General features: G+C 47.2%; 1 protein-coding gene across 4 annotated transcripts in view; it reads right to left on the reverse strand.

Annotated features, from left to right (window-relative positions):
- The window catches only part of P2RY2 (purinergic receptor P2Y2), a 54,096-nt gene that overhangs the window by 26,552 nt on the left and 8,859 nt on the right, over window positions 1-18,685 (reverse strand). Inside the window, exon 2 of one of the 4 annotated variants that reach the window (XR_008320354.1) lies at window positions 12,633-13,050. The exons of the other annotated variants lie outside the window; for them this stretch is intronic. The gene's annotated coding sequence lies outside the window, so the exon portion shown is untranslated. Of the gene's footprint in view, window positions 1-12,632; window positions 13,051-18,685 lie in introns of those variants that run through there. 4 annotated transcript variants of the gene reach the window in all.

The following is an 18,685-nucleotide window of genomic DNA, read 5'->3' on the forward strand; positions in this document are numbered from 1 at the left end:
AATATGTCCCTGCATGACCATACAGCTCCACCTGACAAACGGCCAGGTAGAAAGCCCTCCCAGGCATTTCCAAAATAGGGCTGAGAGAGACTCCTGCCTGAAGCCTTGGAGAGCTGCTGCCAGTCAGTGTAGACAATACTAAGCTAGATGGACCAATGGTCTGACTCAGTATAAGGCAGCTTCCTATATTCTTGTGTTCCTATGCACCTCATCTGGATCGGGGCCACAGGGGTGCTACTTCTGCCAAGAGAAAGGCTCCCGTTGGTGCCTGAGGTTGTGTGTCCACTGCACTACACATCATGGCTTAAATGCCATTGCCTCCCAAGGAAACCTCGAAATTGTCATTCCCTAAGGGAGGGCTCAACTTTGGCCCTCCAGCAGATGTTGGCCTACAACTCCCATAATTCCTAGCTATTAGCCGCTGTGACTGGGGATTATGGGTACTGTAGTCTAAAAACAGCCAGAGGGCCTAAATTGAATAGCCTTGCCCTAAGGGGATGGAGACCTCTGATAGCATCCACAAATAAAACTATAATTCTCAGGGGGTCATTGGAAGGAGGCAGGAGTCACTCCTTAGCGGCAAAACAATTTTCAATCCACATCAACATGAAACATAAAGGAACCCTTATGTTGTGGCTGTACAACTCTGGCCCTCCAGCAGTGGTTGGACTACAACTCCCATCATCCCCCACCACAGTAGCCAATAGTCAAGGATGCTGGGGGTTGTGGTCAGCTGGAGGTCCTAAGTTGTGCAGCCATGACTTATGTGCTTTGTTTATGTGTCTTCAGCGGCCTGTCCTCCACAAGCCAAGGAGGTGTTTGTTTCTTGGGCTAAAGAGATGCTAGAAAGACATCCATCCTATTTAGACATGACCTTGGGCATGTATACTGGTGCTTCGTGGACACGGATACACGTTTGTTTGTTTTTTAATGACTGCATCTGCATTCATTTAAAAAGAGAACCTGGGCACAGGCCACCTTAATGAAAGGTACACTTAGGAAGTGTGCTAGTGTAAGGGCATTGAACACAAGGAGTCAATAACTGTATGAACATAAACTGTATGCAGATTGTACGTGCCTTGAGCAGAGCATGCAAATAGGGCTACAAACCGTTATGAACTGTCCATAATGAAGCCTGTGCAAGGGTAGGCTGTGCTCTGCTTTGCACCTTTATGTTCATGCGCATGTATTTACATGTATGTGTATTAGCGACAAGATGCATCAACACTCCCTCAACTTAGGGATTTCTATGTCTAGAGTAGGGGTTCCCAACCTTGTGTCTCCAGACGCTGGCAACTACGTCAACATCTGGGAAAGAGGCGACTACGGGGTGACAGGATAGAGGTGTATAAAATTATGCAAGGAGCAGAGAGAGTAGACTAAGATATTTCCTCCCTCTGTCACAACACTAGAACCAGGGGCCATCCTATGAAACTGAAGGCTGGGAAAATTAGGACCGACAAAAGGAAGTACTTTTTCACACAGCACATAATTAATCTATGGAATTCTCTGCCATGGGATATGGTGACGGTCACCAGCTTGGATGTCTTTAAAAGGGGCTGAGACAAAATCATGGAGGACACACAGGCCTATCAATGGCTACTAGACTGGTGGCTACAGGCCACCTCCAGCCTCAGAGGCACGATGCCTCTCAATACCAGTTGCAGGGGAGCAACAGCAGGAGAGAGGGCATGCCTTCAGATCTTGCCTGTGAGCTTCTCAGAGGCATCTGGTGGGCCACTGTGTGAAACAGGATGCTGGACTAGATGGGCTTCCTTGGGCCTGATCCAGCAGGGCTGTTCTTGTGTTGTTGGACTACAGCTCCCATCCCTCCCCTGGGAGATTCGGGGATTCATGATGAGATTCGGGGCACTGAGCCATTCGCTGGAAGCCTGTGCCCCAGGGACCACCCCTTAATGACACCACTCTTTATTCACATCTAAGTGTGAATCAGTCCAGTGTCTGGCTGATATACAGGTGTTGATGCACACGCGGCTTCTTTAAATGCCAGAAGCCAAATGTCAGTAGGATGAAGTAATCCACCTCACAATTACAACCATTTCCACCATGGCTTTGCCATAAAGAAGCATGTTTTACAGTCTACAAGCATTTCAAGTTGTGCAGGTTGCTGGTGTGTTCCCACTCCTCCTTTACGAAACACGCGCACAGAAAGAGCCCCCAGCTCTGATTCCTTCTCAGGTTATCAGCAAAATAGTCTCTTCAATGACCGTTTATCAAGTCTTCCAAGGAGAACAACTCAGACCTGGAACTGGGCCACATGGCAGCCAGGCAAATCTCCAGAAGAAAACGGACAGCTGGAACACCCCTCCCAGATAATGCAGAAGGGTTTGTGGTCTGGGCCATTTTACTCCCACTGAAACCCTGCAGCCTCTGGCCCACAGCGTGCTGCCTTGCATGTGCCCCTTCCAACCTCAGTGGGGCCCTGAGAGAGGCACTTTGCCCCCACCAGGTGAGGGCTAGGGGCCCAGAGATGCTCATGGGGCTCAGACCAGGACACCCGGCTGTGCAATCCTCAGGGATGCGATTGCATGTTGCTCAGAGCACTTCTGGGGGAAGGGGAGAGTGGAGAAATGTCCCCCCCCCGCCAAGGTTGCCAACATTTCATGGCCAGAATGAGGGACACAAGTTCTAAAATGAAGGACACAGGTTTGTGGGGGCTGGCTGGGGCTGGGGGGTGGTGGCGGCTGGGAGGTGTATGCAGTGGTAATCAAGAGCCTGAGTATTGTTGACGTATATGTAATTGAATTATATGCTCTTGAATGAATGAGGGACAAATGCTGTCCCTATAAAGGTAAAGTGTGCCGTCAAGTCAATTTCAACTCCTGGCACCCACAGAGACCTGTGGTTTTCTTTGGCAGAATACAGGAGGGGTTGACCATTGCCTCCTCCCGTGCAGTATGAGATGATGATGCCTTTCAGCATCTTGCTATATCGCTGCTGCCTGATATAGGTGTTCCCCATAACAGCGGGGATTCAAACTGGCAACCTTCTGCTTGTTAGTCAAGCATTTCCCCTAGGGACCAACATTTCGTCCCTGAATTGAGGGACATCCTACATAATGAGGGACAGTTGGCAACCCTACACCCTGCCCGCCTATACATGAGCACCTGTATGCTACTGCTGCAGGCATACATTCTTAGGATGTCAGCAGAGGTGCAACTAGATAATTTTAGAGCCTGTATCTAAAGGCCTTTTGAGCCCCCCACTCCTGCAAGTTAAGCATCATCCCCCTACACACACACACACACACACACACACACCACACACACCATGACACATGCAGTATTTTTAACACGTGGGTTTTTGAGGGCAAAACAGCAACTGAACTCACAAGAATGTAAGAATATAAAATGAATACATTTATGCAAATATGCATTAGCAGAAACATTCCAACACACAACTTAACACTTTCTCCACACACCCCTCCCTGTCTCTAAAGTAACCAGTGCAGGTCACAATTGCACTTGGCCGCCAGATGCAATGTCGGCCCATGACACAACCACAACACCCAGGACAGACTAAAGAGGATTTGGAGGCCCCCAGGAGGTGTGGAGGCCCCGGAATCCAGGGGTAAGAGCACGTCTGGATGTCAGCGGCTGTAACTCCTACTCCTACTAAGTCTAAAAAGCGAGGTGGTGTTCAAACATATAATTAACCATGGCATGACCCTGCCTGCAAATGGGCAGTCTAGAGACACAGAAGTCCAAATCTCATGACTAGAGCAAGACCTCCAACTCACCACCAGTACTCAGCGGCAATCAGGGAAGAAGAACTGTACGGGTGGCCACTTTCTCTCTCTCCCCTCCGACGGGACGGTGAGGCTGAAAGAGGCGCTGCCCGGCTTGAGATCCTGTTAAACACTCCTCAGCCCTGTGCAGCCGTCTCAAGGGGAAATGCATAGGAAGAAGGCAGCTGCAGGAATTAGCTGGGAGTGCAATTCACAGTGGAGTAGGGGGAGTTGTTGTCGTGGTTGGTCTTCTCCATCCTGAGGATTTGGGGCAGGCCCTGGGATTAACATCGAAAACACCACATCTCCAGTCAGGGAGAGGAGAGCTGGTCTTGTGGTAGCACGCATGACTTGTCTCCTTAGCTAAGCAGGGTCTGCCCTGGTTGCATATGAAAGGGAGACTAGAAGTGTGAGCAGCACTGTCAGAGATTCCCCTCAGGGGATGGAGCCGCTCTGGGAAGAGCATCTAGGTTCCAAGTTCCCTCCCTGGCAGCATCTCCAAGATAGGGCCGAGAGAGACTCCTGCCTGCAACCTTAGAGAAGCCGCTGCCAGTCTATGTAGACAATACTGAGCTAGATAGACCAATGGTCTGACTCAGTATCTGGCAGCTTTCTCTGTTTCTTCCTATGTTCCTATGTTCCACATGCTGTCGCCACTAGCTGGGCTCCAGCTCCCAAGCCTTGGCTATGGCTGAACCTTACACCCTTGGGTGCCTGCTTGCTGTTCTGATGCACCTCAATAAACCGGTTGTTCTCAGCACTCCTCTGGCCTGTCCCAGCCAATAGGCATCCACACCTCACTAATAACCCCCAGAATTGAGGGTTAGGTCATGGCGTGTGAGCAAACTGGTGTGGCTGGTTGCGAGAGCAGAGCTGGGCCAGGAGGGTCAAAGTCCTCTTTGGCAGAGAGCAGCAAGAAGTGCTTCGAGAGCAAAGGGCATCTCAGCCCAAGGAGCCAACTTCCTCCTCCAGAGCAGAAGATTCTCTCTCAGACACTCTCGGTTGCAACATCTTCGCAGCACTCCCTGGTCGCAAATGCTCACGCACCAAAGAACTGTCGTTGCAAATTCAGAAGTGCAGGCGCTCTCCATTTCAGCCCCCACACCCGCCATGCCAGCCACAGATCACAGCTATGCCGACCCCAATGGCCACACCTCCATTTAGATATACCTGTATAGTATGCAGTTTGTGGGGGGGGGGTGGTATGTTCTTCTTGCAGATAGATGTGCTAAAATGAATGACAGGGAATGCTCACTGTGACTTTCATTTGTCATTCATTTTCGGATGTGGAGGAGGCAGCATTTTGGTGTCTTGGGCCATCACTAAATGGGAGCTCCATGTTCATGGAGCTCCATGCATCCCTCTGAATCCCAGATATTGGGGACTGTCTGTGTGTTCCCAATAGCATCTGCTTGGTTGCTGTTGGAAACAGAATGCTAGGCTAGATGGATTTCTGCCCTTCCAGGGAAATCCTGCTGCTCCTAAAGGCCTGTTCTTGGAGACATTCAATATCCAACTCTGTGTGTGTGTTTTTAAAAGCTACATATTTGAGGGTGAATGGTGAACATGCTGGAAATCCATTTGGCACTTTCCATGCTTGTTTTCAGATCCAAACTTGAGACTTGCCTCTTGCAGCAGGCTTTTGTAAATACGTAAGAAGAACCCTTTAAAGTGTCTTATATTTAGCACAGTAGCGGCTCGTCCTAATGAGCTAGGGAGGCACTAAAGGCGTCAGCTCAGGTTGCTTCTCTCTCTTTCCTGCCCGGCTTGAGAGCCGTGCTGCCTGCAGGCTGGTCATTCATCAGGTTGAGTTGCGTGCCGCTCTTGAGTGGCTCTTGAGTGGGGCAGGAAAGAGAGAGGAGTCACCCAAGCTGGCTCCTTTGGTGTCCACCAGCACATTAGGATGGTCCACTACTGATTTAGCAGGCAGAGAGGAAAAGTCCCTATCAATCCCAGCATAGCCTCCTTCCCGTGATTTTGCTGGTGTTTCTTTTTAGATTGTGAGCCCTTTGGGGACATTTTTTTCATCCCTTTTGCTATGTAAGCCACTTTTTCAATTTGATTATTAAAATCTGTATATACCTAATCTTTTAAAATAAATTAGCACTAATATTAAATGATTAAATGTGATATGTATTTTTTAAAACTGGTGTGCTCCTCTGTTGTAGATTTTAGCAATCTCTAATTGTAAGCTTGGCAGGCATCCAGGCAAAGTTATTCAATATTACTACTCAAGAGATATTCTAAAAGACTACTTAATTTCAATAGGACTTCCATCAAGTAATGTAATCAGGACATCAGCCATTGCTTTCTAGAGAGTAATTATAAACTGCCGAGAAACTTGGGAGTAAACATAAACTGCCGAGAAACTTGGGAGTAACTTTGGAGATATATTTTTTAAAAGTAAATTTAAAAATTGTACATTTCCTTCTACAAGAAGCAGTAGCTTTTAATTATTAAATTGTACATTACTACACACTTCCTGGCACATCTCAGAAAGGGACCTATGTTGGAGTTTTGGTAATATACAAGTGTATTTAAATTTGGTCAATAAATAATTAGCATTTATAGAGTGCTTTCTGAGTGTTAGGAACATAGGAAGCTGCCTTACTGAGTCTGACCATTGGTCCATTAGGACAACATTTTCTACCCTGGAAGGCAGTTGTTCTCCAGGGCACTTTGCAGATTAGACCCTACAACAGGGTCATGGCGTATCTGCTAAGTGTGCTTCTGTACTCCCTGTGTTATGACACTGCAGTCCCTACGCTGTCAGCAGGGTGCGGTTCACATTTCGGATGCCTTGTTTCGCATTTAATCGCCACGATATAACGCTATATCGTCATATGTTCATCGCAAAACGGTTGCTGTATTTTCCCATTGTAGGGTTTTTTGATTCTGTGGATCGTTCTGAATACGATCCTGCTGAGCTAAAGCATTTTACCACGGTTGTAGCGGGTTATCTGGAAAGCGCCCAGGGCCTCACACAGAGACTCTTTCCCACCACCTGATCTATGACAGCTTTAGTTGAATATGCTGGAGATGAACTCAAGACCTTCTGCTTACAAAACATGTGCTATAATGCTGGGCTATGCCCCCTCCCTACATTTCAAAGGATTTCACATATGTTATCTCAGTATCCTTAAAGGAATCCTGTAAGGCAAGGGAGTGTTGTTATACCCATACTGGGAATGAGCGGATGAAGCTAAGGGATCGGAGGAACATAGGAAGCTGCCTTCTACTGAGTCAGACCCTTGGTCCATCAGGCTCAATATTGTCCACAATATTGACTAGCAGTGGTTCTCTAAGTTTTCAGGAAGAGGTCTCTCCCAGCCCTACCAGGAGATGCAACCAGGGATTGAACCTGGGGCATTTTGCATGCAAAGCAGATACTCTTCCACGGAGCTACGGCCTCATCATGACATGACTAAATCGATCTGAAAGATAGTGCCTCCTCCCATTTAAACGTCCCAGAAGTTTAAGATTGGCTGGTGAGGCCCTGCTCTAACAACCAGTTTAATTGGATGACAAATTGATACCTGCAAGGAGCAGGGCCTTTAGAATGGTAGCCCCAGATCTCCAGAACCCTTTTCCGTGGGCTTTGTGTTTGTTTGACTCCCCTCCTTTATGCCATTTTGCAAATAAGGAAAACAGCTGCTGTTCGGCCATGGCTTTGGGAGGGCATTCCTGCAGATTCTGCTGGGGCAGGGTGTTGTTTGAGATTAGGGTTTTAATTGGTTTAGCTGTTCTAGTGACCTTTATATGCACACAGCTTGGAGAACAGCTGTTGCAAAATGCTATAAAAGGTCCATAAACAAATTGCTCACAAGTTCATAGCAAAAGTGAGTTTTGAACGGATCTCTTGATTCATAGCAAAACTGCTCTCAATCTTGAGTCCCCAGATGTTGTTGGACTACAGCTCCCATCATCCCCAGCCACAATGGCTGAAGGATGATGGGAGTTGTAGTCTAACAACCTCTGGAGACCCAGGTTTGAGGACCCCTGGATTAAGCAATATAATCAGAGCTCTCTTCCTCAATTCTGCTTCGGTGGACATTCTGGTGGAACCTCGTGTTTGGCACAGAAAGAACCTGGTGCAGAATTGTTTATTGCCCAAAGGCAGCGATCAAGAGTGGAAGCTGCTCTTCCTGGGGTCAGCTTGTGTGACTTATTATATCACCAAAGCATTTTTAAAATACCATCTTGGGAAGAGGCACAGTGTGACAGAGGGCACTCAACAAGAACTTACTCATGATGCCCGGCAATAGCAAGGAAGGGTTTGGTGCAAATCACATGTCTTCTCAGGGGAGAGGGGAAATGCTCACAATTCAAGTTCTGCTTCTCCCAGCAAAAGGCTACTCTTGCTAATGGCTGCCAGATGTAAAAGAATCTGCCAATTTACCTTTCATTGGGCCAACCTCTGTTGAGAGAAGGAGCATTTGCATGCACCATTAAATCATACCATAGTAACAGATAGGGGTGTGCACGGACCAGGAGTGCAGTTGGGTCTGAATTCAGACCGAACTGCCGCTCGGTGAACCGGTTTGTTGAACCGGGTGGCTTGGCCGGTCGAACACACAAACCAGCCTGAACCGGTTTGAGGCAGTTCCTGATGAAACCACTCGAACTGGCCCAGTCCATGGTGGCCCAGTTCAATCACGGACCAGTCCATGCTCACCCCTAGTAACAATTGATTCCTAGTTGACAAGCAGTATATAAATATCCATAATAGTGCTAAACCTTGCACTAGCACGTTCCCACTGTGCTCCACTGTGCTGCTCAAATGCTACTGTTCTGCAGGGACTTTTCATGTCTGCAAGAACGATCCCTGTTGGGTTTCCCCTTCTTTTCTTCCAACACCTCCAGAGAGCTGCTCCACTGAGAAACAAAAGCCAGTGAGGACAGAATGGCTGAAAGAAATCAATCTGCTTTGGAAAAGTGGCTGTAGCTTGGTGGTAGAACATCGCCTGAGCACGAAGAAGGTCCCAGGTTCAATCCGCAACATCATCTCTAGGTAGGGCGGCTGCTGAGAAAGGTCCCTGCTGCCAGTCAAGCTAGGCAGAACCCACAAGCTAAATGGACCAATAGTCTGACTCAGTAAACAGCAACCTCCTGTCTTCTTACTGATGCAGTCTGAGGCTAGATCTAGACATGCAGCAGAATGTAGGGAGGGACATGGAGAGGCAAAAAGGATTTTTGCAGTCTCCATGACTGCAGGCAGCAGATATCACTTTTGAATGGCACCCTGAATTTTCTTTTTAAGCTCTTTACAAATAGAAAATTAACACATGAAGAGGAGAGAGATTTTAGCCCAGCCTAACTTGCCTAGGGAGCAAAAGGTTGCTGGTTCAAATACCTGCTGGTGAAACACCTATATCGGACAGCAGTATATAGGAAGATGCTGAAAGGCATCATCTCATACTGCATGGGAGGTGACAATGGCAAACCCCTCCTGTATTCTACCAAGGACAACCACAGCTGTTGTGAGTTGCCCCAAGCAGTAACGTACTGGAGGGGCGGCGTATAAATGTTTTAAACCAACCAACCAACCAACCAACCAACCAACCAACCAACCAACCAACCACAGGGCTCTGTGGTCGCCAGGAGTCGACACCGTCTCAATGGCACAACTTTACTTACATTCTGATTGTCTGGAGTGCTGGTTTTTTGCTTGAAGCATTATCCCTTATATGTACATAGGAACATAGGAAGTTGCCATATACTGAGACCATTGGTCTATCTAGCTCAGTATTGTCTTCACAGACTGGCAGCGGCTTCTCCAAGGTTGCAGGCAGGAATCTCTCTCAGCCCTATCTTGGAGATGCTGCCAGGGAGGGAACTTGAAACCTAGATACTCTTCCCAGAGCAGCTCCATCCCCTGAGGGGGATATCTTCCAGTGCTCACACTTCTAGCCTCCCTTTCATTTGCAAGGAGGGCGGACCCTGCTTAGCTAAGGGGACAAGTCAAGTCATGCTGGCTCCCACAAGACCAGTTCTCCCCCACAGCCTTCTCCCCCACAGCCGACAATGGGACAGTCCAGTCCATGGGCTGGTATGGATGATGTGTATTCCCTACCCAAGGGAACTGAAAGGGGGTGTGCTGAGAAAGCACCTGTTACGCCATCTTTTACAGACATCTCTACACCCTCCTAAGACATCCCATTATCATATCTATCTAATCTATCTATCTATCTATCATATTTCCATACCGCCTGATATATACCTCTCTAGGTGGTGTACAAATTAAAAACACAACAAATTTTGCAACAATATAAAACAGTTAAAATTCGCAAAACTAATAAAACAACATCACAGATAAAAGCATATTACATTTAAGAATCTTCAGTTAAAAGCCTGAGAAACAGGAACGTCTAGAGAGTTTTCCTGGAAACCAACAGAGAAGGCGGTGCTCTTATTTCAACAGGGAGCATATTCCAAGGCCCCGGGGCAGCTGCAGAGAAAGCCGGGTCCCGGGAGGCCACCAAAAGAGCCTGCGGCAACCGTTAACTACTAGACCTCTCCAGATGATATTAGTAGGCAACAGACCAGGGTTCATGACAAATAAGACAAATAATGGGGTGTGTGTGTGTGTGCTTGTTCATCCAAATGGCCACTTAGCAGTCAGGAGGCCACGGGGACATCTGCAGAAGGCATCACAAAGAGCCCACCCTGCTGTCCCCTTTCTAACTGTGTGGGCAGAGAATGTATCATCATCCATACTGGCTCCACGGTGGCATTCTGCTGCCGGGCCAGATCCAGCCTCTGCTTCAGCCCTCCAGATGGTGTCATTCAGACTGATGGAAATCAGACTCTCAGAGACCCAACAATCTTCTTGGCATCCCACCTCTCCCGCCTTGTGGCCATTGTCCTCCAAGAAACCATAAAGGTCAGTCAGGATGGGAGAGGCTGTAAACATGAGCTCCATGAAACATTTCGACACCCAAGGAATGTGGACGGCTCTTTCACCACAAAAGGTCATTGTTCCCCTTGATGCGACAGGCATTGTTCCCCATCCGTGTTTTGGTGCTCCAGCTCACGCAGGTGTGAGGCAGCCCAGTGCCGCTCAGCGCTGAGAAGGTCAGGTCCCGCTCCCAGCAGCTGGCAAGGCTGCGGGTTACCGGGAGGCAGAGACGAGAGGCAGGGGAAATGGCTGCCACCCGACAGCAAGCCAGAGTTAAGACCTCCGTTCCGAAGGTGGCAGAGACCAGCCAGCCATGACAGGGCCAGTCCGCCGGGGGGCGGGGGGGAGAAAAGTGGGAGGCCGGTGCAAAGGCACCGACTGGCAGGGAGTAGGCAGAGGGGCGTCGGTAAGCACGGAGGGGCATCCTGGTGGCTCCACTCAGAATCAAGATGCTCACAGTCAGTGTTAGCTATAGCAATAGCACTTACATTTATATAGCGCTCTATAGCTGGAAGCTCTCTAAGCGGTTTACAATGATTTAGCATATTGCCCCCCAGCATTCTGGGTACTCATTTTACCGACCTCGGAAGGATGGAAGGCTGAGTCAACCTTGAGCCCCTGGTCAGGATCGAACTTGCAACCTTCTGGTTACAGGGCGGCAGTTTTACCACTGCGCCACCAGGGCTTCCACCAGTGTTCCCTCTAACAGGGATCCCCAGATGTTGTGGACTACAACTCCCAGAATCCCCAAGCAAAAGCCACGGCAGCTGGGGATTCTGGGAGTTGTAGTCAACAACAGCGGGGAATCCCTGTTAGAGGGAACACTGCTGCTCACACTGAAGGCTTCTTGCTCTTGGGAAGCTGCGGTCTACTGGCCAGACCCTGAGTCCATCTAGCTCAATCCTGTCTGACGGGCTGCAGCTCTTCAGGGCTTTAGGCAACCATTTTTCTCAGACCCCTACCTGAAGATAGGGGAGGAGAGCTGTCTTAAGGGCATAAGAACCGCCCTGCTGGATCATCTCCAAAGCCTATCTCGTCCAGCACGCCGTTTCACACAGTAGCCAGCACTGTGCAACTGAGAAGCCCACAGGCAAGAGGCAAGGGCATGCCCCCCGACTGCTGCTGTTCCTCTGCAACTGGTATTTAGAGGAATCTTGCCTCTGAGGCTGGAAGCGACCTATAGTCACCAAACTAGTAGGACAACCCTGTCCTCCATGAATTTGTCTAAGAGGGAGAAAAAAATTTCTCTCTCCGCCCTCACCACACCATGCATAATTGTATACACCTCTATCATGTCTCCCCGCAGTCGTCTTTTTTCCAAAATAAAAAGCCCCAGATGCTGTAGCCTTGCCTCCTAAGGAAGGTGCTCCAGGCCCCTGATCATCTTGGTTGCTCTCTTCTGCACCTTTCCCAGTTCTAAAATGCCTTTTTGGCCTGAACGGTTGGCCACACCATATATTTGTAAAAGGGCATTATATTAGCCGTTTTGTTAGCAGTTATAATGTTATCACAGATAACATTATGATATGTTCAGTCTTGAGGGGGCAAGCATGAATTGTCCCCTTTGCTAAGCAGAGTTTGCCTTGGTTTATATTTTGATGGGAGACTATATGTGAGCGCTGTAAGATATTCCCCTCAGGGGAGGGGGCCGTAGTAAAGTGGAAAAGCATCATACAGATGGTCCCAGGTCCACTCTCTGCCATCTCCAGGTAGGGCTGGGAGAGCCTCCTGCCTGAAGCCTTGGAGAGCTGCTGCCAGTCAGTGTAAACAATACTGAGCTAAACGGACCAATGATCTGACTCAGTGTGGCAGCTTCCTATGCCCCTGAAATGCCAGGGATTGAAACTGGGAGCTTCTGTATGCTAAGGAAATACTCTACGGCTCCATCCATGCTCAAGCAACAAGATACCCAAAGAAGGAGTTACCAAGTCAGCAGTGATACAGTACCTTAGATCATTTGACTCCAACAAGCAAGAAGATGCTGGTCTTTCTCCTAGCCTGAAATGCCTGCCATTATTTGTGTGAGCCGCTGAGAAGCTTTTGAGCGAGGGGGTATATCAACTGAATGAATGAATGAGTAAATTCCCTCCACTAGCCATTGACCCTGGTGGTGCAGCCAGAGAGTAGGGCATCAAGAGGGGGCCTCTGGTCTGAGTCCTCAAAAGCTGATTCTCTTTAATTTGTGTGCTGCATTTGTGTGTTTGTAGGAGGACTCTTGGCTAGCAGAAGGCCAGTTTGAGACTGCGGCGGTATTCCCATGCTGCACGCAGCAGCACAGCACAGCAGTGATGGTGAGGCGTTTGCCTTGTCCTCCTCACCACAACGGCCTTGGTGTACAGACCAGGGCATCCATCCATCCACAGAGTTGCACACCACAGCAGGCCCTGCTCACATGATCTGCCTACTGCAAAAAAAAAAAAAAAAGGATCGGCCAACTGTCTGATCCGAGTTGACTTGAGTTTGCATATGCCCACCGCGGTCTCTTCCCACTAAAGCAGGCTTGCTCAACTTCAGCCCTCCAGCTGTTTCTGGACTACGACTCCCATAATCCCCAGCCACAGTGGCCAATAGCCAGGGATTGAGGGAGGGATGAAGTTGAGCAGCCCTGCACTAAAGGATAGTTCCTGCAACCAGCAATAGGGGAGGACAAGCATTCTAGCCAAGGTGGGGAGCTGTGCACACACCCAGTTTTGTGATGGGGTGCTCATAAAAAGCATGGTAGGTGGTAGCATGGTGCTGGTCCTGCTGCATCGGACGGCCTTCCCTCCTCCGTCATTCAATGGCTGGGTCGGATGGAGCCCTCAGGGGCATAGCTTGGGGAGGGTGGGCTTGTGTTTGCCCCTCTCCCTGGTGGCCCCTCGCCTGCCCCAGCCATGCCCCCTGCATGTGATATAACAGGGCATGTGGTCAGGTCAGCTGAAGTCTCAAAGGCTTTTAAGTTTAGAAAAAAAAAGACTGCAGAGAGACATGATGGAGGTCTATAAAAATCATGCATGGTGTGGAGAGAGTGGAGAGAGAGAAATTCTTCTCCCTCTCTCCTAACACTAGAACCAGGGGTCATTCCATGAAATTGATGGCCAGGAAATCTAGGACCAACAAAAGGAAGTACTTTTTCACACAACGCATAATCAGCCTATGGAATTCTCTGCCACAAGATGGAGTAACGGCCACCAGTCTGGATGGCTTTAAGGAGGGCTTAGGTAAATTCATGGAGGACAAGTCTAATAGCTACTAGACTGAGGGCTGTAGAGTCAAGATGCCTCTCAATACCAGTTGCAGGAGAGCAACAGCAGGGGAGAGAGGGCATGCCCTCACCTCTTGCCTGAGGGCTTCTCAGAGGCATCTGGTGGGCCACTGTGGGAAACAGGATGCTGGACTAGATGGGCTGCCTTGGGGGGCCTGATCCAGCAGGGATGTTCTTAAGGGTTCATTTTCCAGCCAACAATGAATCTGGCTAGGAAATGAACTCAGGAGGGCCACGCTAGCCCATCCAGGTGCTGGCATGCCCCCGGTGTGTCAGAAGCAACGCCATGCCTGGAAAATTTATTTTGCAAATCCAGATTTACTAATGCAAATCTACTAATGTAAACCTGTTAATGTTTAGATCATTATCTGAGCAGCTACATTGTTGTTGCTGTAGTTATATACCGCTTTTCAACAACAGCAAAAGTGCGCAAAGCAGTTTACATAGCAAAAGGAATGTGAGAATCTTATGTCCCTCTTTGTTTCTGGGCGAGTGCTGGTATGAATCTTTAAATGGTTTGGGAGCTGGGGACCTAAGGGCTGCTTCCTCTCACAGCTGGTCTCCCTTGCTCTCTTCAGCATCAAAACAAAGCCTGTTGACTGAAGTTGGGTGACTACTCAGAGCAGGGCCTTTTCAGCAGTGGCACCAATCTAATGGAGTGCCCTCCCCAGAGAGGTCTCCCAGGCTTTAATATTACAGCACCAGGCTCCAGGGCGCTTTCCAGACTAGCTGCTCATCAGCAGAAAAATGCCTCCGTTCGGGCAAGTCACATTCGGGATGTAAATTTCGGTCTCGCAGCAACCAACAACCCGAAAAAAATAGCAACTTTTTCACACCAGATATACGACGTCCTTGCTCTATTTCACAGCAATGGAATTCACATCATGGCATTGGAAGTGTCAATGGCACCCTGCTGTCCACTTAGGGACTGTGGTGTCATGACACAAAGCACACTTCCAAGATTTGTCCTGACTTTGTTGTAGAGTCTAGTCAGGAAAGCGCCCAGGCAAAAACCTGGCTTTCCCAGAAAGCCTTAGGCTTTCCATGAATCTCCTTTCATTTGACCCGTTTCTGCTTGGCTGCTTATATTTTTACTTATTGTTTATAAACTCCTGCTGTTTTCATTATTTACTGCAGGGGTTCAACCTTGAATCCACAGAGGTCGTCAGACTACAGCTCCTATCATCCCCAGTCTGGAGACGATGGGAGTTGTAGTCTGACAAAATCTGGGGACTCAATGTTGAGAATCCCTGGTTTGCAGTGTTTCTGACTATTGTATTGTTGTATCCAGGTTTGTTGTTTTATTTTTATTTTCTGTTTCATTATTTTAATGGGATTTATTGGTTGGCTGCTTTGGGCTGCCTTTTGACCATACAAAGCAGGATGTACATTTTTGAAATCAATAATAACAAATAATAGTAATGGTAATAATGTATTGAATGAGACAGATTGGCTTCTTTTCAGGCAGTTCATTAAGATCTGGAACATAGGAAACTGCCTTGTACTGAGTCAGACCACTGGTCCATCTAGCTCAGTATTGTCTGCACAGACTGGCAGCGGCTTCTCCAAGGTTGTAGGCAGGAGTCTCTCTCAGCCCTATCAGGAGATGCTGCCAGGGAGGGAACTTGGAACCTTCTTCATGCAAGAAGGCAGGTGCTTTTCCCAGAGTGCCCCCATCCCCTAAGCAGGGAATATCTTACAGTGCTCACATGTAGTCTCCCATTCAAATGCAAACCAGGGTGAACCCTACTTAGCAAAGAAGACAATTTATGCCTGCTACCACAGGACCCGCTCTCCTCGCATAAATCCTCCAGCTCTATCGGAGAATACTTGGTAAGCATACTTTCTCTCAGTTTACAGGAGATAGGCCTACTCTCATTTTACACGTGTGTGAAGGCATGTGCACACACCACATATCTGTTGTCCTTCAGCATAACTAGCAACACACACATCAGGATAATCTTTCTAAAACCACATCCTTGATGTCAGTCTTGTGCACAGGTTTGCAAACACTCCATTGGCTCCGTGCAAATTTACATCTAACAAAATATATTTGATTTTGTTTATATGGTAAACAAAATAAAGACACGCTTGGGTTGGCCAAACCGATGTTTCAAAATTAAGAGATGTTGGATTGACACACACTTATTTTGTGGAGTTACTTGGAACTTCAGAGTTACCAAACTTTCCAACTGTACTTACGTAATAGATTGAACTATTGGCATTTAGTTTGCCAGGGTGAGCTGAATTCCTAATGCTGGCGTTCACATACCATGTGTACCTATTTTGGTCTCACAGTGCCATCTATCTCATTTGAAACTGGACCTGACAATTGTCCTAGCACAAAGCCCAAAAAATGTTTAGGATATCCGCAAGCATGGACTTCCCCACAGCTTTGTGCACTATGAGGAAATGCATATTTTGAACATAATAGTTCGAAATGTGCTTGTGTGGCAGGCCAGTAGACTTCAGGGAAATGGCCTTGGCTTCCTCCGTATGAACCCCTTGCTTCGTGCTGATCAAACAGGTGCACGGAGTTTAAATAACATCTCTCATCTTTTGGAGGGGGTGCAAGCGACTAATTTATGGAGCTGACATTTCCAAAAGGATGCATATTATATCGTTTCTGACAGTTCTGGGGGGAATGCATTCTCTGTCGTACAGTAATGCTGTGGAATCTACACTGCAGAGAAATGATTCGGTGCAAACTAGATGTTCTCAGGAGCTGACATCCTAACACAGCACCAGAGCAGTCAGAGAAGTCTTAGTGCTTCAGAAAAATGCAGCCAATCAGCTCCACTGCTGACTCCGTGGTGGGCGCAGATGTCAAGGACTTCCCCTTCCCCAGGAAGAATGGGATAAAATTCAGAAATAATGTTACAGGACCCCATGGGACAAACACACACACAGACACACAACCCTACAAAACATGATTTCTGAATGTGAGCATCTGATGTGGCTGGAGGTTAGTCGGGTTTGTGAGGGAGATCACTAAAGAATTTGACTTATCTATTACAGCAATGGTTTATATGTATAGTGATTGTGAACCGCACAGATAGGTAAGCGGGAAGTCAATATTTACTTATGTGTAGAATTAAATAAATGAATGTAATTTGAATGTAAAAGCTATTATAAAAGCCAATAAAAATTTAAAATGCAAAAAAAGGAATTTGACTTATTTAATAGCTAATTGTTTAATAACCTTTTCTAATGTTCACAGTAGATTTATTAATTAATAGCTGAATTCTCCCATGAATGCTCTGAACAAGCATTCATCGCACGGAGTGTGTGTATGTGTTTGCGTGTGTCTGTCTGTTCCACTGAATTTTATAGCATTATTTCTGTATTTTTAATTTCATCCCATCCAGTCCTTGGGACTCTGAGCAAGACACAACATGGTAGAAACCATGCATAAACATAAACTCTAAAAGTATAACAGAGAGGGATTGAGATGCACACACCCCTTGGCACAAATTTTGAACAAAATCTGCACAAAGATTAAACAGCTATTTAAAAAACAAATGCCTTGTGATGAAATCTTATTTATATATTATGGGGGTGTGTTTTTTTAAATTGCCATTCCTCCAAGGAGATAATACAAGAGTATCCCCCCAACCCCTTCTAGTCTCACAGCAATCCTGTGAGGTAGATTAGTTGTGATTGGTCCAGGATCACCCACACCCAGTTTGCTTCATCATTAAGGGGGATTTTAACTCAAGTCTCCCTTCTCTTCATGCCACACTCTAACCACTGCAGAACCCTGAGTCTGAGACACCATAACAGAAGCAGTACCCTATTTACCCAAATAAATGGCTCTGAATTTAACACAACCTTCTTTAAAAAAATAGAAGTTAAATATACATTGTACATGTATTTACCCAAAATGAAGAGGACTCTGAATTGAAGGAGAAACAGTCTCCTGCCCCCCATTTCTAACATCAAAGAACTTGGGGGGGGGCTTGGTCTTGGATTCAGGTAAATAGAGTAATATTATCTGCTATTAAAATATGTTTCCCAGTTTGCCCTTGTTCTTACACCTTTTCCGGAGAGACCAGTAAAGAATCTAACTAATGTAACAGCTAATTGTGACCTTTTCTAATGTTCAGAGTAGATTTTTTCATCACTAGATCCCTCCTACGAATGCTCTGAATGGTGCACACAGATAGGGAAGTGCTTGCCCTAAGCCAACCATGGATTATGATGGCAGGGGAGGACGACATTGGACTAGAAATGAGAAAACTCTGGGTTCAGCTCTCTGGTTAGGTATGAACCTTGTTGGGGTAGCCTTGCGCATGTTGCTACTTGGCAATGTGCCTAGCCTACCTCACAGGGTTGTTGTGAGGGCACGTTGGGAGAATAACCCCATTATACTTTGCTCTTAGTTCCTTCAAGAAAGGGTGGGATACACAACTGTGCCAACTAATTGTCAGAGCTTAGGAATGTTTACTCAGAAGCAAACTCAGGCAGTAATCTTTGTCGTAGTTTTAGAAAACAGCTTTCATTTTGTAAATGCAACCTTTCCTAAATAACCTGCAAAATGTATACAGCACTGCCATAAATGATAGTTTATGGCATCTGCTTTCGCCAAGCAGCAACTTTATTGCACATCATTTGGAAGCAAGATCCGCCGGACACAACGGGACTTACTTCTCAGAAAGCACTCTCAGGCGGAAACTTTTTCTGCACATCTCCCCCCACTAGAAAGTTCAGGTGATCTGCAACACCAGGGAACACCACCTGTCCTGTGGGTTTCACTAGAGCTCTTTACAATGCTTATCTCGCCATCTCATTCCAG

Source organism: Hemicordylus capensis, chromosome 3 (genome assembly GCF_027244095.1).
Source record: "Hemicordylus capensis ecotype Gifberg chromosome 3, rHemCap1.1.pri, whole genome shotgun sequence".
Taxonomy (NCBI): Eukaryota; Metazoa; Chordata; class Lepidosauria; order Squamata; family Cordylidae; genus Hemicordylus; species Hemicordylus capensis.